Source organism: Ursus americanus, chromosome 4 (genome assembly GCF_024610735.1).
Source record: "Ursus americanus isolate L20-20 chromosome 4, mUrsAme1.1.p, whole genome shotgun sequence".
In the NCBI taxonomy this organism is placed as follows: domain Eukaryota; kingdom Metazoa; phylum Chordata; class Mammalia; order Carnivora; family Ursidae; genus Ursus; species Ursus americanus.
The window spans coordinates 41,247,635-41,270,628 of record NC_142130.1 but is presented as its reverse complement, the minus strand read 5'-3'; positions in this window follow the sequence as shown (position 1 = coordinate 41,270,628).

Below are 22,994 nucleotides of genomic sequence, written 5' to 3'. Positions count from 1 at the left end.
GAACACTTGGTTAAGGTGGTGTCGGCTAAATTTCTGTGTCATAAAATTACGATTTTTTCCTTTACAATTAGTTAATTAATATCTTGGGACATATACTTCGAGACTGTACAAATATCCTGTTTCCGCTCAACTAAGGATCTGCTCTTAACTACCATTCTGTATTTTTCCTAATCTGAATAATCTTATTGGGGAATCAGGAACATGTTCATAGAAAAAAAGGCATTTCATCTGAATCAAAAGCTAGATTTTAATAGGCAGAAATGAGGGGAAAGAATGTTCCCAGCTGAAGGAACAGAATCAACAAAGCCTCAGAAGTCTGGATCTGCATGTTGCATTCTAAGAGACTGTGTGTGGGGAGGTGAGAAGTGAGTCTTAGAAGATATGGGAGCATAGATCATCCGTGCCTTGAATTCACTGCCCAAGTGCTTGGACCTTTGCTCACATGGCTCATAATCCTGTTTCCAACAAATTGCCATACAGGGAGGGATTGTCATACTTCTTAGAGTCTGTGTCTCTATCCCTAAAAGGAAATTAGGTAGTCTCTAATGTCCCTCTCCCTCAGGAAGCTTTACAAGTCTGTGAATTGGTAATATATAGATTCTCTCCATGCCCTGTACATAGAAGACTTCAACGTTCACAGCTTAATGGTTTTTAAAACTCTACCCCGTGAGGCCACTTTCTCTTTTCCTCTTGTGAAATCGTACTCATAATCTGAGTTTCCTTCACTGAAGAAGATGCAGGAACTTACTAACCAAATTCTCCCTCTCCCGACCCCATTGTCTCAGATCAAAAATAGGGGAAGAGAAGGAAGGGGGTTGGTTTATCAGGGAAAATTATGGGTTCAAATTTGGACATAGCTGCATTGAAAGGACAGCAGGGTTTGTTCTTTAATCAGATGCAAAACATGGGATTAGTCAAGATCCATCACTTTATTGTACAGTCTGCCATGGGTAGGTGGCAAATAAAGCTAGAGGCCAGGAACAGCTTCCTTTCCCTTGTACCATGAATTAGAATAACTCAAAAATAGTTGTAGACAGAAAAAAGAAAAATTCAGAGAGGAAAATTGGAACAGCACAGGAGGATTTTAACAAATTGATAGGCAATATAAAAAGCATTGGTTCTGCCATGAATTTACAGAGCCTTCAGAAAGGTCACCTTGATCCTTGCTTTAGGCATTGGAAAGAAAAATAAAAGGGTGCTCACATTAGGGGTTAACAAGACTTCCTAAATTCACTCAATTGTATTAGCAAACATAGCTTTGTAGCAGACCATATTGATAAAGTTAATTTTACATTGTCTTCTTTTTGTTACTGAATGCCACCATGCTTTTGAAGGGAGTCCCAGACCATTGTTAAAATTGCAGATCAATGAGACACAAACTGTGATGGATGTCGCTGGTTTCTTGATGTTCTCCATGAGCTTATTCCGTAATGAGTCTCTGTGTACTGGATGGTGCCTTTGATAGCTCCCTGATGGAGAAACGTACAATTTTGAAACCTAGCCAACTCATGGGACTTGTTACCTTAGAATGCTCATCTCATATTAAGACTTATCTAACAGTTTGTGTGATGTTAACCATTCTAATTTTTTCAAGTGCATTATCATAAATAATATCACAGGGTTTGCTTTCTGGGTGATCGGTTGGGGATATTTTATTTTATATCTGCATTACTCCAAAGAAGATTTAAGATGGCTTCATGGATGCATGCCATACATCAAGATAACATAAATTAGAAGCAAATGAGAAAGAAAAAAGTTAAGCAGTGGGTCAAGACATAAATTAGAATCAGAAATGAAACTAATGCAAAAATAGATTCCTATTCCAAGCTTTCCAGCATCAATTTATATAAATTGTAAGACTAGAAGATCTTAGCAAACAAGTTTTTTTCTCAGGAAGGAATAAGTTTATTTCTTAGACTATAAAGACATTTTTCCTGAGGGTTTTATAAAAAGGATACACAATCATAAACAAATTCCTCAACAACATTCTTACATTTGAAGTAAGGTATTTCACAGGGCTGTTTCTTAAAGAGCCCCTCAAAAAAAGACTGGTGGTATCACACTAGACACAATTCAGAAAACGCTATCCTATAGGGCTTGGAAAATGTTTGGCAATACAAAATTCATCCGGTTAGCAGCTCTCTGCTGGCTGGACTGAATCCAGAGGCAGATTTTTATAGTTTCTGGAGAACTGGATGTATTGCAGACCTATCAGGCTTCACTTGCTCTCTGAGCTAAGCTTATGACAGATACTGTATAGCAGTCATGCTTTAGTCAGGGACGTTGTTGTTCGTTGGAGGGAACAGAGAACCACATATATTGGTAAAAGGAAAAGATGTACAGAGAGGACTCCCATAATTTAAACATGAGAAATAAAGACTAGCTGGGCTTTGGGGGAAATGTGTCTAGGAACTGCAAAGAGGCAAAGGCGGCTGATTTATGACTCTCTCTGGCCTCACTCTGGCATCTCTGCACCTCTGTCACTTTGTGTCTGCTATTTTCTTCCCACTAGGGAGGCTTTGCCACCATGGCATCCACTTTGGCCCTCAGGACTAACAACTCCGCACACACAGATAATAAACATCATTCACTTTGGGTAGTTCACATTGCCCAAACCCGAATTCTCAGCAAAATACCTGACCCAGCTTTTCTTTTTGACCTACCACAGGCAGCCACCTGGCCAATGTTGGAGGAAGAATCAAAAGTGTCCTTTGGGGGGTTGCCTGGGTGGCTCAGTTGGTTGAAGGTCCAACTCTTGGTTTTGGCAGGGGTCACAGTCTCGGGATCATGAAATCAGGCCTGCCCGTGTCAGGCTCTGTGCTCAGAAGGGAGAATGCTTGATTCTTTCTCTCCCTCTCCCTCCCCTCTGTCTCCCCCCCCCCTGCCCCCCACCCCATGCTCTCAGTCTCGTGTCTTTCTAAAATAAATAAATAAATGAAATCTTTTTTGTTTTTGTTTTTGTTAAAGTGGTGTCCTTTGGTCCAAAGAGTATGGCTAGAGTTGTGGGGACACTTGATACAGATCGTAGGTGGGATATTTCAGCATAAGAGCTGTAAGTGAGGGGAAGTTCCAAATGTGACCAGATCATTGCTCCAAATTGACATGTTACTAAGCTAGCCACAGTTCTTAAGAAAATAGCCTGTGGCTTAGACATGTGGGATGTCTTCTAGATAGGGCAGCTTGGTCCAAACTAATTTAGTATAGTCTCTTGGGGGTAAGAAGAAAGATTTATCTGCTGGCGACTTCCATCTTTTGTCTGTCCTTGGTCGAAATTAGCCCCATAGAGTATTGATTACCCCACACTTCCAATATACTACTTCCTGGGTAGTATTATCCAGGTGCTTAGCAGCTGCTAGAGGCCAGACCCCATACTCTGTAGCTTCAGGTTAAGTCCAGAAGCAGTTGGAGTAGCCACAGTCCTAACTGATGCAGACTTTATCATAACTCAGTCCTTAGCCCAATTTTCCAAACTTAGAATCCCTTTTCATTGTCTGGTTATATAAAGTGGAAGTGGCTTATATCCAAAGGGAATTTGTGTGCAGTCATTGCTTATCTTACCTTTTTGCAGGGCTTCCTCCCAACCCCCCCCACCCCCCCACATTAACTGGGGTTGCTAATAGGGGCGGGGATGGGGTGAAAGGTCACACATCCACTGTTCCTTTCCCATCCTTCCTCCTTGGTCATACCAAAATCCAAGATAATTTACTTGTTTCATTGCATATTTTGTAACATGTGGGATTAACCTTTTTATCTGCTAAAATATTTGAAAAATAAATAGGTCTGTTCATTTAATCAGTGGGCTCTAAAGTAGGCCATGTGTAAGCTGATCCAACAGAGTACAAAAAGAAAATATTAGATTTCTATTTATATGTTTTTATTTCACCCTCTAAAATATTTATTATTTGTGTATGGTTTTAATTATATGTAACACATTCATACAGAAATGCAAGTACATACTTTATAAATAAATATACACATTTGAGGGTACATGCTTTTGCAAGATTGAGTACATGATCTCAAGTTTGGAGCCCATTGGTATTGAAGTTTCAATAAATGGTCATTGAATTAGTTTTTATACCCATATAAAGATTAACAATTCCCATTTTGGGCCTGTGGCCAATTCTGACTCTAACCTCCTCATGAGGACCTGGTCCCCTAACACATTACATTATTCAGCATGTTATGCTTTCAAGCCACTCACTCGTTATTTAATTATTTATTTAGTATGAAACCTAGGAGACAGATTGGATTATCGTATTTTATTTATGGGTTTAATTTTGAATCAGCAAGTTTGAAACAACAAGTCCGTGATCACCACAGGGTGAGCATCAGCTTATATCAGCTTAGAGTTCTCTGGGATCCTTGTCAAAACAGTGAAGTTTTGACCGGGGAACCAGAAACGCAGGCATCTGTTGGTTAGGACCGCTCCGTTAGATAGTATGTATCACATGCCCTGTAGCATACAGGTCCTCCACGTGCACTGCAATTCCTAATATGAAGGTGGTCAATGATTGCTGAACTGGATGGGGCTGGACAAAGAGGACTCAAGGATGACTCTTCCCCTGATTAGTGAGGGGATGGAAGGTAGAGAACAGTGGGTATGGGAAGGGAAAGGCAATGAGATTTAGGTGAGCACTTTGCATTTTATTCTTACAAAAATCCTGTAAGATTGGTATTATTGTCCACACTAGACGTCGCCCTTCTCTAAGAGCTGCAGATTTTTTGTCTCTATAAGGTCACTTTGCAGGTAGGTGTAGAGTTAAGATTTGAACCCAGGACTCTGACTGCAAAGCCCATGCACTTTCCACTATAGCACCTTTTCTCTCTGATAATTTAGCTCTGCCCCCAAAATCTCATGTTGACATCCAGGATAATAAATATAATAAATATAGATATTATAAATTTAACATGTAGTATGATTCATCTTTTTTTGTGGAGCATGAGCGGAGAGGCAGAGAGAGAAGGAGAAAGAGAATCTCAAGCAGGCTCCACGCCCAGCATGGAGCTGACACAGGGCTTGATCTCATGACCTTGAGATCATGAGCTAAGCCAAAATCAAGAGTCACTTAATCAACTGAGCCACCCAGGCACCCCTGATTCATCTTTTTTATTAGCATTTTGGATGTAATATGGAGAATGGATTAGAAAAGAAAAAAATATAAGCAGGAAACTATTTAGAAAGTTATAGTATATCAGCCTTGTGTTATGGTGGTGGCCGTAGAGTTGAAAATATTCACAATGAATTTTGGTGATAGAGTTGACAAAGCTAGTTGATGGGTTGAGGGAAAGAAAGGAGTCAGGGTTGACTCCTAGATTTTTGCCTTAATAAATTGGGTAGATGGTGGGTCAGTCTTAGAAGTAGAGAAGTCCTGAGGAGGGGCAGGCTGTGAAGGTCAGAACTGAAAGTACAGTTTTCAACATGGTAAGCATCATCCAGCATCACTGTTGGTGGCTGGCCTTTTCTGTATTTGCTACTTATGCCAGACAGATGGGAATAGGCAGCTTTTCTTCGTGTCTTATTTTTCTTTGTAACTCCTGAAGCTGCTTTTCTATTTACCTTGTAGGACCTCTGTGCTATGTCTACTTGGCTGAGCTAGAACCACATTCCAAGAATTCCCTTTGTTTCCAGGCTAGGGCTGGTCACCGAGAAACGTGTATGAGATTTGGAAAGCAGAAGAGAAGCACCAGCCATCTTGATGCTTTGAAGCTGGGTGTGGAACCGGATGTGGCTGCAGCTTCTTCGGGTTGCCGATCTGCTGGCTCACCTTGCTGGCCTAGAGCTCCGTCAGCTCCTGCCAGCTTCTCTGAGGCTAAGTGTGTGGGCAGATCAGCTTATCCTGTAAGTCTCTTCTATGGAGGCCATAAGAAACAGGCGAGGGTCCCAATTTGTTCTTGCTCTACTCATTTCACAGCCTCTACCCATTTCATCATCCCTTCTTGACTATTAGCCCTGCTGACTCAGGCCCAAGAGCACACGCAGAGGCAGTGGCCTTATGTAGACTGCTTAACCCATTCCCATGATTGCATATATGGGAGAAATAACAATCACCCCTAAAATAACTTCCTGATTCTGTATTATTCACAGTGGTTCTGCTTCTCCGATACAACTGTAACTTATAAATATGCAAAGCAGTATGGTAGCTAGGGTTTCTATACAGTAAAAAAGAATATTAATTTTTTTCACTACCATTTTGATTTCTATATCAGATCACATCTCTTTTAGCTCTATGGTCAGGCCTAAAATTTTCTATGGATTGAAATAATTATAAAAAGGGTATTTCATTACTTTTCAGTATTTCTCAGATTGTTACTATGTCTGATTACCAAGGAAGAAAATATTTATTTTATAATTAAGGGCACATACATTATTTTTGTTGTATGTTTTATTTGCTTTCAACATCAGATTCTGTTAATACATGCATGCATGCATAGCAGAGATGTATGCCTTGTATAAATGTTTTCCTAGATCTTAAAAAATTAATAGAGACAATCTTTGTGGTAGTCTGACACTTGAAGTATTATCCCATTGCCCATTTCACTCAATAAGTTTCCATTCAACAGTATTTGTCAAATACGTACATAGGTCTGGATCTATGAATTTCTATGAGGGCTTCAAAAAAAATATAAGGCATGATTCCTGTTCTTATGAAATTTATAATCTATTTCTTTTCTTTTTATTCGTGTTCAATTTTTTAAAAATTTAAGGTTCTAGAAAATTTCAGGGTTTCTTATAGAGATATTTTTTTCCCCTGAGCCATTTGAGAATAAGTTACCAACACAATTGCTTCATCATCCCTGAGTGCTTTATTGTGTACTGTATTTCAAAAAAAAGTCACAACAATCATCAAAATCAGGAATTCACATTGATAATTTACTCTTATTGTTTCCTGACTTCCATCATTTCGCCAATTATCCCAATAATGGTTTTTATAGCAAAAAGATTTAGTTCAGAACATGAGTTGCATTTAGTGATCACGGCCCTTCAAGTTTCCTTCCATCTGGAATAGTTCATTACGGAGGTGATGCTGTGCTTCCGCTCTGCATCCTATCAGGTGCCTATGATTTTGATTTGTGCCATTTCTTATGATGTTCACTTTGATCCCTTGATTAAAATAGTGTCTCCCAGATTTCTCCACTGCACATTCCTCTCTTCCCTCTATATCTGATGAGCATTCACTGTGTGTGTGTGTGTGTGTGTGTGTGTGTGTGTGTGTGGTAGGGGTGGGCTGAGGGTTATTCTGAAACTATGTAAATATCACTTTCTTCATTAACCATCCATTCATTCATTCATTTATATCAGTATGGACTCACCTATTTTATTCAACAATTGGTATTCTGTTGCTATTATGATTTAGCTTAATGTTCAAATTATCCCAGATTCGGCCAGTGAAAGCCCTTTTAAGCAGGCTTCTGTGTCCTTTTCACGTGTCTCTCTCATTCTCTGAGCTTTTTCTTTTTTCTTTTTTCTTTTCCTTTTTTTTTTTTTTAACTTTTTGACACAATAAAATGTTCGAGGTTTATTTATATTTTCTTGTTTCCGGTCCTGGAATCAGCCATTTATCCAAGGACCCTGGTTCCTTTTTTTTAGAGGAAATAAAACAAGTTAAGTATTTAGAAAACAAGGCCTGGGAACTGAGCTCAATACTTGTGGGTTGTTGCTGCTCTTAGTGGATAGTGCGAGGTTATGTATGCGCACACACACATACGTGCATACATTGACCTCTACATATACCCACTAGCATCTGTCTATCATTTCTATTTGTGTACTGAAAATCATGAGTTCACACCAATACCTCTGATTTTATCCCAACACTATAGAGTTCATTCTGATTTCAATATTTCCACCTCCCTTCTCTGACAATGAGAAACTTAGCTCCCATTTTCTTTAATATGTGTATTTATTTGATCAATTCCCACTGCTGCTACCACAGTGTTGCACTAAGCTTCAGGACCCTGACTTGCATGGACCCCCATGACTGCTGTGCATTGCTGGGGGTTTTAGCATGTCCTTGATGAGGAGGAAAAGCCAGGTCATAAACAGGGCAATTCTGCATGTAGGCATTTTTGGTAAATTCCCTGGAGAAATATCATAAGAAAACTACCTGCATCTCTAAAGCTCCAATATTTGTTGGGAGTTTTTTTTTTCTCATTTTGAATAAATATTTACTTGTAGAGGTTAGTTCTTTAATAAACATTTTATATTCTTTTTCTTAGGTAAAGTCCCCTAGGTTGAATAAGGTTTAAGGATCTCAAATCCTGAACTTCCCTGTCTGTACTATATAGTTTATGTGCTTTGTCTGATCTAATGCCATAGTTAACCTTTGAGGTAAGCGTTGTGATTGATAAATGAAGACACCGAACCTCTGACAATCTGGGTCATTTGCTCAAAGTTACACAGTTTGGAATTTGAAGCCACTTTTTCTAACGTCAAGCTCACTCCCCTTTCTAATACGTCATCCTCCCTTATGGAATATAACCTTGATGTAATCATGGCTTGGAGTCAACAAGCTACTTCTTTAGGAAGTTTAAAGCTCTTGAAATGTGAGTAGGCAAAGTGTCTTTGATTTTTCTCTACCAGGGCTGGCTCATTTAGGTCCAGAGGCAGAACGTACCTACAAACTATACAGAGTAGTGTAGACACTAGAGCAGGAGTTGGCAAACTACAGTCCACAAGTCAAATCTAGTCCACCACGTGTAGTTGTGGGTTTTTTTTTTCCTGCCTGTTTTTGTACAGTCTGAAAGCCAAGTAAAGAATGGGGTTTATATTTTTTAATTGTTGAAAAAAAATTTAAAGAATAATACTTTGTGACAAGTAGAGATTACAAAAATTTCACCTTGGGGTATTCATAAATAAAGTTTTATTTAGACACAGATATGCTCATTTATTTATGTATCACGTTATATAATAACACAGAGTTGAGTGGGTTCAACAGAGACTGTATGGCCAACAAAGCTGAAAACCGATTTACTGTTTGGCCCTTTCCAGAAAAAGTTGGCTGATCCCTGAACTGGAGTCACACACATACTTGCATTTGAGCCCTGGCTCCGTCATTTGCTATTGTATGATTATGAGCATTTTACCTAAGTCTTATTTTCCTCAGATATGGAGTGCAGGTAACAATGGTGTCCATTTTCTAGCTTGAGAAGCTCTCCATAAATATTAGTGTTACAAATATTTGGATACTTAAAAAAAAATTGCATTTCTTTATTTGTCTAAAGCAAAGTGAATGATGGTCCAGCTCCCGCTTATCAGGATTGGCAGGTAAACTTAGTCATGGTAAGGGGCAGGGTGTGTGTGTGTGGCGGGGGGTCCCTTCCACCTCCCTTGGGATCATGTAAGAATCCCAGGAACTCAGGAGCATCTCTAAACAAGTTCTTGTGGGTGATCCCTGTTTGTCTCCTTGATCAAGCCCACAGGCTTGTCCCAAGGCAGGAGGCTTTGCTGGTGCTGCCCCTTCCAGTGCTATCACAAGAGACCTTCACCACAGCTCCCAGGCCTGGGGTTCCAGATAGCACAACACTCTTCTCTCTCTAGTTTTGGACACCCCCCACCTCAGGGGCACCATGTGTAAGCAGGGACCAGGTCTATTGGTGACACCCTTATCAGGCTATTCTTGCCAGGCTCCTGAATTCAACTCTTTCCTCAGATCAGCCGGTCCCTTCCCCTTCAACCCATGGAGAATCCTTCTTCTCTGATAGTTCACTCCTCCATCTCCACAAGCCCCTAGTACCCAGGAATCGCATGCTCACATGCCTCACAAGGGCATACAGTAGAAAGAGCTGAAAGACAATAAGGTGAAGTGGGTACTGTGGAGAATGCCTCCCTTCTAATGGTAGTAACAGCTCCTCAGCTTCTACCCACAGTTGCCTTTTAGGTCCGGTGTCTCCAGATGTTCTGCTTGTTCAAGGGAAGTTATAAGTCTGGACAGTTACAAGAAAATTCCTATAAAAAAGACATTGTGGGGGAATACAATCTGGAGGCTGAATCCTGTCTAAAGGTAGCCAAACAATCCTACCTTTCCTAAAAATAAAGAAATGAGTAAGGCTTCTTGCCCATCTGAAGGAGAAGGGACCCCCCCCCTTCCCCAGACCTAGCTACCTTCTTGGAAAGGAAAAATACCTCTCATGCTCTCAACCTGAAACCAAAGAAATAAGATACAGTTAATTTCTTAAGCAACGTTACTTTGGCATATTGCTATTAATTATAATTTTACTCTTACTATAATTCTACTATTTATCATGTAAAAACAGTACATGCCTAGCACATAGCACTCAACAAACGTTTATTACTATTTTATTAGTGTTATTATCCCTCTTCACCCTATTTTGGAATATGTTAGAAAAAGTGGAACCCTAGAGGGACACCAGGACCCCTTGTGTGCGTGCACACGGTGTGTAGATGGTGTTGGGGCCTCAAGGGGGCTGACCTATGACAAACACATTTCGCAGAGCTCCGATTCCAGCTATGGAGAGAGTGCAGGTTGACAGGTTGCAGGTTGACGGGTCGCGTTACCGCCACCTGCCGCCCAGTCCGCCAAACTGACACTGCTCACGGTCGCACCCGCTGGGGAGGGCTGCTCGCCGGGCTCCCCCTTCTGGGCTGCAAATCAACCTTCTCCCCCAAACGCATTGCATTTTGCACACAGTCTGCGGACCGGCTCCACAACTGCCGGTCCCCCAAGTGGCCAAACAACGCTGCCTTTTAGATTCCTCCTGACCTGGCAGGGTGACTGGTTCAGCTCCCAGGGAGGGGGACGACGATGAGCTCCAGCGGGCGCGGGGACCGGTGCCGCACTGGGCTGTCCGGACCATGGGGGCCAAGACTGGGGGCAGCGAGCTGGAGCGTTGGAAAGACGCACGGCTGCGGGGGACCCAGCGGGCTCGCCCCGCTTTGCCTCTTTTCCTTCCTTAATCAGAGGCAGCATGACTCACTCCTTTGTTTCTGGAAGAGATATATCTGAACTAGCCCGAGGCGGAATTCACCCTCCCGCACTCATCAGAAATCGCTTGCTTATTCGCGGCGCCCCTCCGCGCCAGCCCGGGACGCGGGCAGAATCTTTACGCGGGCTGTCAGCCGCTGTGATGGGTGACACCCAACCAGCAACCTGGCGAGCCCGCCCTCCGAGCGCTCCGGGCTGCGCTTAGCTGCGGCGCTCGCCCGCCAGCGCTCACCTCTGCCCCCTCGCGGCGGGTGAGGGCATCGCAGCGGCGCCCACGCCACCGCCCACCCTCAGCCCCCGCGGCGTCACTTTGAGTGTTTTTCAAACGGGGCGTTTTTACAGCTCCATTCAACTGGTGGGGTAGATGTGGTTCTCAGGTTAATTACTAATCAATGAGGGGTGTGTGTGTGTGTGTGTGTGTGTGTGTGTGTGTGCCTGTACCTGTGCGTTGTGTATGTGTGAGAGAGAGAGGAGAGCTCCAGAGAGAGAGAAAGGGGGAGAACAGCTATAAAAGCATGTTTGTGACAGGATAATGGAGAGGAGAGAAAGGAATAGGAAAAATGAAGGAAATTAAGAAGCAAGAGAGGCAAAATGACAGTGATGAGGGAATAGAGTGACAGCAAAGGATGCAGAAAGAAGGCAGGGAGCAACAGTTTGAAGGGAAATGGGAGGGGACTTATGCATGAAAGAGAAGGGAGGACTTGACATCCGTGAGAGGTAAAGTTTCATTTTGGTGAAGTGAACCTTGTGAACATTTCAATATCCCTCTCTCCTATTTTACATCCCATTTTGTTTGGCAGCTGCTAGAAATGAGTTTCCATTCTTCTGTCTTGTTTTAATATTCTCGTGTCTCGCACATCACTAGATCATCAGAGGCAGAAACAATTACGCCGTACATTCCGAGCGTGTGACAGAGCCTGGGCGCGCAGGCGGATTACCTCCCCCTCGCGCGGCGCCATCAGCCGCATCTGCTTTCCTTATCTGATCCAGGTTTTACAGGGTCTCTCTCTCCACTGACCTCTACGGGCTGGCTTGTCCTTTGGGAAACACACTCGTAGCTGCTCAGAATCCAAATGTGTGTGACGAGCACGCTCACAAAGGCTTCTGCTACCTACCTATCAACAAACAAACAAAGCAAAGCCCCGCGGCAACATATAGCCTCGAAAATGGGTTCTTTTGAATCCCATTGGTAGCTCCTGACCTAATCGCTCTCCTCTCTGGAGGAACAAAAGACAGAAGAGATTTTGCAAGGTCTGTGCTAGCTCTAGCTGGGTACAAGCGGTGAAGAGGTTGAAAGGGATTTTTCCATATCTCAGTCTCAGCTACTATTTTGCCAACATTACCCAATCTTGTTCCAAATTTGAGGGAGGGGGGTCACATTTAGAAAGCCTGGACAAGATGATAAAAACTATTTTGGCAGGAGATGAATCAATGCATATGGGCGTGGGCAGTATTGCCCAAACTCACTTACCACAACAAATGGTTTTATGAAAATGTTTTGGCCAATATGAGATTTTTGCCATATGAGAAGTGGTTACCTATCTGTATGATTGAATGGAGGGGATGGACATCTGATGGGTCACTCAGAGGGAGCTCTCCAGAGAGTGGACATCCTTGGTGTTCAACCCTTATTCTGGGACCTGCCTGGGACATTCAAGGAATGCAGTTTGGAGAGAAACCATTTCTCATTGCGGTCAACGGACTGTGATGCAGATAAGTTCTTAATAGAGAAAAATGCGTTGGTCCCTCAAAATGCAAAACCTTTCTGTAACATGGTTATTATCAATTACGGAGAGTTACGTTATTCTTGTCTCAGTAAGCTGTTGTGAGGTTAAAAAGATAATGGATGTGGACATGCTTTGTAAAGTCAGAAGATGCTCCCCAGAGCCAGGGCGAAACAATGCTTGGGGGAAAAACATGGTTGCCACCATTTTTCAAAACCAATTAACACTGGATCTCCAAATCATTAAATGATTGTTTAATTAATCCCCTAACATTCAAACATTTACGTTTTATTTCCTGTTTCCTATTCACTCTTCCTTCATATCTCTTTCTGCTTGGATCTGTTTAGTATATTTTCTTATGATCCTCTGTCAGGGTTCAGCCAAAGAACCCATACTGTAATTGGGGTTTTTTGAAGCTGTGGCAAGGTTAGTTTCCCATAGTGGTCAGTGAGCTGCTCAGTTCCATGCTCGGCTTCTGTGCCACAAAGAGAGCTCGTGGCAAAGAATTCAGATGAATTTTATATTTATATTATGGAATGGGGTGGGAACCTCTCTAAATGTCTTTTCTATTGGTAGAAATCAGTTGAAATGCATCTCTCTCTCTCTCTAGTCTAATATTTTATACACATTACTCTCCCCCCCACACACATACACCATCTAACTTTTGTTTGTCACTCCTACTACACCCCTACACAACTTATTATTTTATGGGACTCAGTGGTTTGCCTTTAGATTTGGAGTGAGAGTAGAAATACATGTCCCTAAATAGTAACTTCACCCTAAGGTTGAAAAGTAAAAACATTTAGCAAAACTTCACATGGACCAATGAATTTGCTCTCTCTATTAGCTTGCTGCGACTGCCATAAAGCAGCACACACTGGTGGCTCAGTTAATAGAAATTTATTTTCTCACAGTTCTGGAGGTGCAAGATCACAAGGCTGGCCGGGTAGGTTTCTCCTGAGCTCTCTCTTTGTCTTACAAATGACCACTAAATGGGATTCTGAGACGGATTTCCAGTGTGTGTGTGTGTGTGTGTGTGTGTGTGTGTGTGAGTGTGTAGGGGGTTCCCACACTGACAAGCAATTCTCGCACACCAGCTGGGTGTCTTACAATTCAATTCCAACACCATCTACCTGGAGACAGTGTCAGTTCCCACAGGTTAAATGCACAGGTCCACACAACGGCTCCTCCCCTTCAGATGCCAATCCCAAGCCCAGGTTGTTACACCGGCTTCTGAGCAACAAGCTATAGATTGGAAGCTCTTAGGAGCAACCCCCGTCTTTGGGTTCAATTAATTTGCTAGAGCAGCTCACAGAACTCAGAGAAACATTTGACTTACTAGATCGCCAGTTTATTATGAAAGGGCATAGCTCAGGAGGAGGTGCACAGGGCAAGGTGTGGGGAGAAGGGCAGAGAACTTCCACACGCTCTCAGAGAACACAGACCTCCGTACGCTCAGCAACCCAAAAGCTCTCTGAACCCAGTCCTTCAGGGTTTTTCTGGAGGCCTCATTACACAGGCATAATTGATTAAATCAGTGGCCATCGGTGATCAGTTCAACCTCCAGCCCCTCTCCCCATGCCCAGAAATTGGGGGATGTGACTGAAACTTACAACCCTCTGTTCATGGTTGATCCCTTCCAGGCAATCAGCCCCCATCCTTAGGTGCTTTACGAAAGTCACCTTATTCAAATAAACCCAGTTGTGGTGTAAAGGGACTTGTTAATGAATAACGTGACACCCATTTCACCTTTATGGCCCCGAAGCCATAAAGCCATTTTAAGAACTGAGGACAAGAAACCAAATGTCATGACAAAAGATGTGCCTATTTCTCTTATCACTCAGTAAATTCCAAGAGCTACGAGTTTTGAGAGCTACGAGAGCCACATCTTGAGAAAAAAGAACCATGAATTTAGACCAAATGTATTTGTATAAGAAATATATTTTAGTCATCTGAGTGAGCAAATACATATTTCTAATAAATCACAATATCACAGCGACCTTCTTGCTGTGTCCTCACGTGGCCTTTCCTCTGTGCAAGAGCCCCTCTGGTGTCTCTTCCCCGTCCTATAAGGATTGCCAGTCACATTGGCCTAGGGCCCCACCTTTATGACTTCATTTAGCCTTAATTATCTCTTTATAGGCTCCATCTCCAAATTCGGTCACATTCTAAGATACTAGGGGCTTAGAGCTTCAACTGTGAATTTTGAAGGAACGCAATTCAGCCCATTACCCTCTCTCGGCGTATTCACATGGGCTACTGAAGCTGACAACTGAGAATCCTCTTTTGGGTCCCACAGAGAAAGAGGTCTGTGGTGGAAACCACAGTAACAATAGACCAGAAGGCCCAGAGATGGGGTGCCCAGGTCCCACTGGCTATGTGACAGGGACAGACAGTTAATTTTCTGAGGCTCAGTTTCCTTGTCTATGAAACATGGCCTGCTAGTTCTCCATCATTATTACTGCATGCGTGATGCTTTAATATGTAGTATTCAGACTGGTAGTTCTTCTTCGTGCTAGAAGATAGTGACGTGGTTAAGAGCAATGCCTGTGGAAGCCTATAGATCTGAATTTGGATTCCAGTCTATTGATTTCCTTTGGGCCATCATTTAACTTTGAAAAATTCAGTTTCTTCTTACGTAAAATGGGACTAATAATATTGGCGACCGCCCAAATTCATGTGAAGCTTAACGAAAATAATACATATAAAAATTTGAGGACATGAAAATAGTTTATCATCATCATCATCATCATCATCAATAGTGTATTCCTGTGAAGTCTTCCCCTTGTCCTTCTCCACACGACCTTAACCTACTCCCGATCTGGGTTCCTTGCTGAATCTTTGCAACAGTCCTTTGTGCTCATGACCATTTACTCTCCAGGAGGTTCTCTTTCCCCTTCCTCCTCTCCCCAAGCCAGCTTTCAGTGGTGTGCACCTCCACACCGCACTCACATATTCCCATCGTCTCCACTCCGGGCAGCAAGCCCTCGAAGTCACCCACATGAGCGTCACGGCCATTACTTTCGATGTGCGATGCTGACTCACTGCCACAATTGCTCCTCACTTTCTGCTCTTTCAACAACATTCTCAGCCAGAAGCTTGAGTAAGCAGGTAGAGACAGGATCGATTCACTTGCAAGGGCATCCCAGCCCTAGCACAGAGCCCGGCAAAGATAAGGACCCACAAATAACTGGGTAATGAATGGTGTGTTGACAAGGGTGTAGCCAAAACACTGAACCTGTTTTCAGTGACAGATCATAAATGGGGGAAATTCCAGAGGGAATAACTGATGAGCAAACAGAAGGCAAGCCGAGGACAAAGCAGCAACTGTCACCCCGCGACCCCCCCCCCCCAAGGGATGTATGTGACATTCCTCAGGCACTCCGGGCTGCCCTCAAGGACAAAGAAATAGTTAACCTATAGATACCACAATCCCTCCGTTTACAAATGTCTTTAGCAGTTTACAAGAATGAAGCATTTCTATCAATAACCTAGCTTTTGGAAGGGAATGTAGATACAATTAAATGTCCTTATAATCTGCAGCCTCCAGGAAGTTCCCAACCATCTTAATGTTAATGCCTTACTAGAGGGAAAAACAATCTTAACTTGACAATGGCAAGGCCTCTGGTATCTTGGAATCTTCTTTAACATTTGAAAGTATTTTCTCAACCTCCTTTTTCCTTACCTCCCCCAGCCCCATGGTATATAATCAGCCACCCCTCACAACCCTGGGGCAGCAGCTCTTTCTGCCCTTGGGTCCTGTCCTGTGCTTTAATAAACCACCATTTTTGCACCGAAGACGCCTCAAGAATTCTTTCTTGGTCGTTGGCTCCGGACTCCACCCCACTGAACCTCATGTGTATTCCATAACCTCATCAATAATGACGAAGGACAGCTGTGAAACTTAAAAGTTGAGGAAACATTGCTATGGACGTAGGGGTGTGTGTGTGTGTGACATATTTTGAGAGAACAGCAGAAGTACCTTCAGAAACAAACAGTTTAAAAGGCAAAGGAGGAATTAGGACACTGCATGTGGAAGAGTTCTGAAATGCTGCCCTCTTCATTTGTAAAGAGTGTTCACAGCCCCATTTTTAGTGATCCCAATGATGTAGTTCTGGAATATAGGTGAAGTTCAGTGGGGTGGAGTTTGGAGTCGATGACCAAGAAAGAATTCTTGAGATGTCTTTGGTGCAAAATGGTTTATTAAAGCACGGCGACAGGACCCGTGGGCAGAAAGAGCTGCTGCTCCGGGGTTGTGAGGGGTGGCTGATTATACACTATGAGGTTGGGGGAGGTAAGGAAAAAGGGAGGTTTCAAAAGGGGTTTCATATGCTAAAGAGGACTTACAAGATACTGGAGGCCTTGCCTTTGTCAAGGTAAGGTTGTTTTTCCCTCTAGCAAGGCATTAACATTAAGATGGTTGGGGGCTTCCTGGAAGAATGTCACTCAAGTCCCACCCCAGAGTGGGGGGTGAGGGGAGGTTGCAGGGTGTCAGCTTATGCTTTGTCCTCAGCCAGCCTCCTGCTCCCTCATCACCAATTTCACCTACACACGGCTCTAGGTGCACATAGTCTGTTTGACCAAATGGCAGGACTATGAAAGGGTTGTTAAAATACCTTATTTGCGGGTCGCCTGGGTGGTTCAGTCATTTAAGAATCTGCCTTTAGCTCAGGTCATGATCCCAGAGTTCTGGGATCGAGCCCCGCATCGGGCTCCCTGCTCAGCGGGAAGCCTGCTTCTCCCTCTCCCTCTCCCCGTTTGTGTTCCCTCTCTTGCTGTCTCTATCCGTGTCAAATAAATAAATAAAATCTTTAAAAAAAAAAACCTTATTTGCATCATGAAATGATTGACTTATAAATCTTCGTTAAACGTCTGTCTTCCGGGGCACCTGGCTGGCTTGGTCGGTAGAGCATGTGACTCTTGATCTTGGGGTTGTGCATTCCAGCCCCACATTGGATGTAGCGAGTACTTAAAAATCTTTAAAAAAATCAAAAATCTTTTAAAAAAACAAAACAAAAAACAAACAAACAAACAAAACCCAGGTCACTTGGGTGGCTCAGTCAGTTAACTTTTGATTTCAGCTCAGTCATGACCTCAGGCCCTTGGATCGAGCCCTGCATTGAGCTTCGAGTCAGGCTCAGCGCTCAGCGGGGAGTCTGCTTGAGGATTCTCTCTCCCCTTTCCCTCTGCACCTCCCCCCACCGCTGTCTCTGTCTCTCTCGCGTGCGCTTTCTCTCTAAAATAAACAAATAAATAAATCTTTAAACCCGAAAAAAGTCTATCTCCCCAGACAGACATAAAGTCCGGAGGACAAGAGCTTGTCCTCGGGGAGCAGGTGAATAATTCAGCATGGGGCCTGGCCCACAGTCCCTTCATGGAGACTTGGGAGTGAACAAACGAGCAAATGAATGAATGCACAGGAATTGGCATCCGTGTATTCACACCTCTCCAGAGGTTTTTCCTACCACTCCCCTTGGACAACTTGTTAAACAGTGAGAAGTGACCTTCTATTTGCAGTGCCACGTCCCTCTGTGTGAACCCTTTTCAGGTGGACATCGTGAGGCCATGTCACCACTGTCAGGTCACTGAGGTAGCATTAGCTCTCTTTTCTTCTCATCAGTACATCACCCATGCCGATCTTGGATTAGTTCCGTTGTTATTGATGTGATAATATTTTAGGGTGTATTTATTTCAAAAACAACGTATTTAGCAAATGTTCTATAGACAGGAGGTTTTAAGTGAGACAAAATGCAGCAATTAATGCTAATGAGGCTGCTGTTAGCATGTAATATTCTTGGTGTTGTAATCATGCATCACCGAACACGGGCCTCAGTTTGCTCAACAGATGCCAATCTTAATGGCCACATTCTCTTCCCATGGATAAGTTAGCTTTAGTTAAATGTACCATTAAAAATAACCATTTAAAATGTTAATGAAAACAGTGACTGTATCCACCAGGAATTTTTGTTTTAACCTCTGCTTTATTACTTCTTTATTTTCAAAGGGACTTTGGAAAGATGAAAACCTTAGTGCCTATTTAGGGTACTTTAAACAGAAAAGAGAGAGAGAGAAACAAAGAAAAGCTCATTCCAATTAAGATCTGGCGTGACACTTCACAGTGGCCCCGGGGCTGCAGGCCTGTGTCACTAACACTAACCACACCGGGAAACTAACTCTCCTGCGTTTTCATCTCTTGTTTCTTCTCAGTATTAATTTACAACGTGAATCAATGCAAAACAGTAATCTGAACAGTGACTACAAACATATTATACATAAATATTGCATGATTATATTATCAAAAAAGTGGAGAGACATAATACCAAAACTGTATGGGTTTTCTTTTCTTTTCTTTTTTTTTTTAAGATTTTATTTATTTATTTGACAGGATAGAGACAGCCAGCGAGAGAGGGAACACAAGCAGGGGGAGTGGGAGAGGAAGAAGCAGGCTCATAGCGGAGGAGCCTGATGTGGGGCTCGATCCCATAACGCCGGGATCACGCCCTGAGCCGAAGGCAGACGCTTAACCGCTGTGCCACCCAGGCGCCCCGGGTTTTATTTTCATACAGAAAAAATGCAGGTACATATTACTACATTTCATAAATATTAATTTAAAAGAATTCGTAAAAAAAGAAAAAAATTAGAATGTGAGGCAGAATTAGGTAATTGGCGTCCTTGCTAGTCCAACTACTTAATATCCAAATATCTTGTCATCCTGAAAGTACCATTATTTTATCACAAATTAGGATTAAAGAGGGGAAAATACCAGAATGTTGTTACTTAGGAATAAGGATACGATCCTTCTAGAAGAGAAAGCTTAAGCCAGGCTTTTTTCATTGAAAGATGTAGTTTGTAAAACAAAGATTAGTAGATGCAGAGGATCTTTTCACATTTTACCACTGGTCATGCGTGCCCTGAGACAGATTCTCCAAGTCCTAGAATGTGGCTGCATGATGAGTGAGTGTAGGGGTCTTGGGAAAGCCCATGTATATCTAATGGCTATGACCCAGGCTTCCTCGTGGCTCATTTCTTTCTTGGCCCGGCTACATAACTCTCCAGGACAGGTGAAGCCAGCTCAGGGCAGCGTATTGTAGCTGGTCCGGGCTGGTGAGAGGCGAAGTGGACAAGGATTGGCCAGACCCGGGGGCCATGTTTATGAGGAGCTTTTTCAAGTATACAGCCCAACTGTCTTGCAAGTGGGAAGTGTCTCTGTTCCAGAGGGTTCTCAATCCTTTCTTTGGTGAATCCTCTTGGTTCTGGGAGGTTTTGTTTTGTTTTGTTTCAGAATTTGCTGAAATATTAACATATCTGGGTGAATCGATGCTACTTGAAGCTATTCCATCTCATGACTGCTGGTATAGAGCCTGGTAATTTACATATTAAGAACAAGGCAAAAATTCAGCAGTGCAGGTTACACTAATTATCTAGCAGCCAGGAAAGAATAAAAGGACAGAGAGGTATGTTCAAAATCCAAGGATTTGGAGTCAAAATGTTGGTGCATTAGAAGTCTGTGGATGGAGCCTGCAGCTGCTGTAGTAGAGACCTTACTATCGGCCCTTTTGCATCGACAACTGCCTGGGAGCTTCTAGACTCTTCAGCTGAAGCTGCTTGGGACCATAACTGCACCATTTCTCTTGACCTGACCAGTGTCCTTCCCCATTCCTGATCTTTTGATCAGGGTCTGGGACCCAAGTTCCCTCCTCCGGAGTTACAGGAAGACACTATACCTGGGGGACAGGGGTCGTCACACAAAGTAATCTTTACTTGCAGCAAATAAGGAGATCATGGAGAATAACTTCCAAACATTGGCTCCCTGAGCAGGGGTGATCACGTAGGTTCTTTTTATTTAGGGTTTGGGACAGAGAGTCACAAAGAGGAGCTTTGTCAGGTGTAAGGTCGCTCAGGCATATTTAGAAAGTTTGCCGGGACAGGCACCCTATGTTATGTTAACGAAGCTTGTGCCCCTCCTAACGGAGACTTTGACATTATAATGAAGCAGAGACGACTGCCTGATAAGATGGAGCTATGAGCCTGATCCCAGGGAGCCCCATATAAACTGGATGGGCTCTTGGACTTATTATCTCGGGGTAAGGAATGCAGGATTTTGCTTGCTGGGAGGCTGGAATCATTTCAGTTGACCTTGAGTTCAGGCTTCTCTAAAAACAGCCAATGGATTTGTGAGTAGGTTCTGAAAAGACACAATACCTGATTAGGGGAGAAACAGTCCTCTGAAAAAAATAAGGTGTACGTTTTCTGCTATTTTTAACTTCATTAACCCTATGGGGCATGGTTTCGATCCTGCAAAAACAATTCAAGAATGTACTTTGGATCAATCTTTACTTTTGGAACAGCACTGGGAGTTTTACCATTGATTTATTGTCTCTGGTAGGGTTACGCGATTTCCTGGCTTGATAGAGTCTGTTAGTTTTTGCCTCCCATCTGTCCCCTTAAATCTTGAACTACTGAGGTTTTTGCGTTTGTTTGTCATTCTAACACTTCCTAGGAAATTCTGCTGGAAGTGTGCTTGGGCAAGAAGAGCTCGTAGGGCATAGATTACAAAAATAGCTGGGGGGCTAAAATGACTCTCTTGTGTCCTGAAAGCTGTCTTGTCTTTCTTTTTCTGGGAACCGCTAACTCCTTCTGTTTTTAGGTCCACCTCTGGTACCTGGGCCCGCTAGTAGGAGCGTCTTCTCCATGCGGACAGACCCAAGGTAGAAGTTCCTTGGATCAATGGATCTCGCATTTGATCTGGGAAGCCAGACAGGGGCACGGTGAGCAGGTAGAATGACACAAAGTAGAGGTAACGCGGCTAGTCCCAATTTTACGACCTTATGTAGTAAAAGCTATCTTGTTTTAAAAGCACATGACAAGTCAGCCAGCACCTTCTCATTGAGAATGGTTGGGTCTGTACGAGGTGATTAAGTTAGAAGACCTCCCGTCCCCAGTGTTCTCAAACACAATTCCCAGGGTTTGCTAAAGATCCTCAACAGTCTGAGATTTTGGGGCCAGGAAGTAGTTTGGCTGATGAAAGGTTACTCCAATGGGCCAATCTAGGGAGTAGAAGAGAATGAACTAGGCAGGGGGGTGGAGGAAGGGCCTTTTTCTCTTCACACAAAGACCGTGAAGTCTCCATTCTTGGGCTTATAGGCAGCCAAATATTCCATGTTTGTGTAACAATTTTGTATGTGTGTGAGGGAGGGATCTGCCTTTTGTTCCATAGACTTGAATTTAGAAGTCTTCTGCCACTGTGGTGAGGTTGCAGTGATTGGTAGAAAAGAATTCCACATGCAGTACATGTGTTGGTTGCATTGAACACAACTCAACTCTACTTTGACAAATGTTTGCTAGATTATTAGCCATTCACCATGCTAGGTCTGAAAGGATCACAAAGGTGAAAAAGACATGGCCCTTTCATTAAGAGGTTAGATTCATAGACTGACCTTCTTCCCAGCTCTCTGTTGCTGTTTTGAACATACTTTTAAGTACATGGATATAAAGGGAGTAGAAAGTGGGTATACAACAAGGAATTTCTTCTGAGGCACTCAGAAGGCAAAGGCTTAAGGTGGCGTTAACTTTCTAACCCTGTAGCTTTTGTGGCTAAAAGGAAATAAAATCTCAAGCCACCTGGGGACAATGCTATTAGAGACTCCCAAGTGGTTTTGTTTGTTTGTTTTTGTTTTTTGTTTTTTTTAGATAAGACTGGAAAAGGAAGGTATATAATAAAGACTGGCTACCCTTTGCCCCAGGTTCTTGGGAGGTAACTTTTAGATCCTTGGAATTTTTCAAGTGGTAGGAGTTTCTTTGTTATTCATGTTGGGCCCCTTCGATCACACCTGGTAGTTCATGCTAATAAAATAACTTCTGGTGGGCCCCTAGAGAGTTTATGACAACAAGATGACTCGGGATGGGGGCTGGCCATGCCAGAAAGACCAGCCATGTGATTAGAGTAGTAGGGGTTTGGGTCTCGTGTTAGTGATATCAGTCTAACCTGGAGATGGAGTTCAGCTGTTCTGCCAGTGATTCAATCAGTCATGCCTAAGGGACAAAACTAATAAAAACTCTGTGCACCAAAGACTGGGTGAGCTTCCCTGGTTGGCCACACTCTGGGCATTGTCACACATCAATGTGCTGGGAAGGTAGTGTGCCCTGATTTGGGATGAGGACAAAGGAAACTTCATGTTTGGGATTCTCTCAGACTTTGCCCTATGTCTCTCTCTAACTGTTCTGATTTGCATCTTTTTGCTGTAATAAAACTGTAATTATAAGGATAACACTTTCCTGCGTTCTGTGACATTCTAGAAATTATTACATCTGAGAGGATAGTGGGAACTCT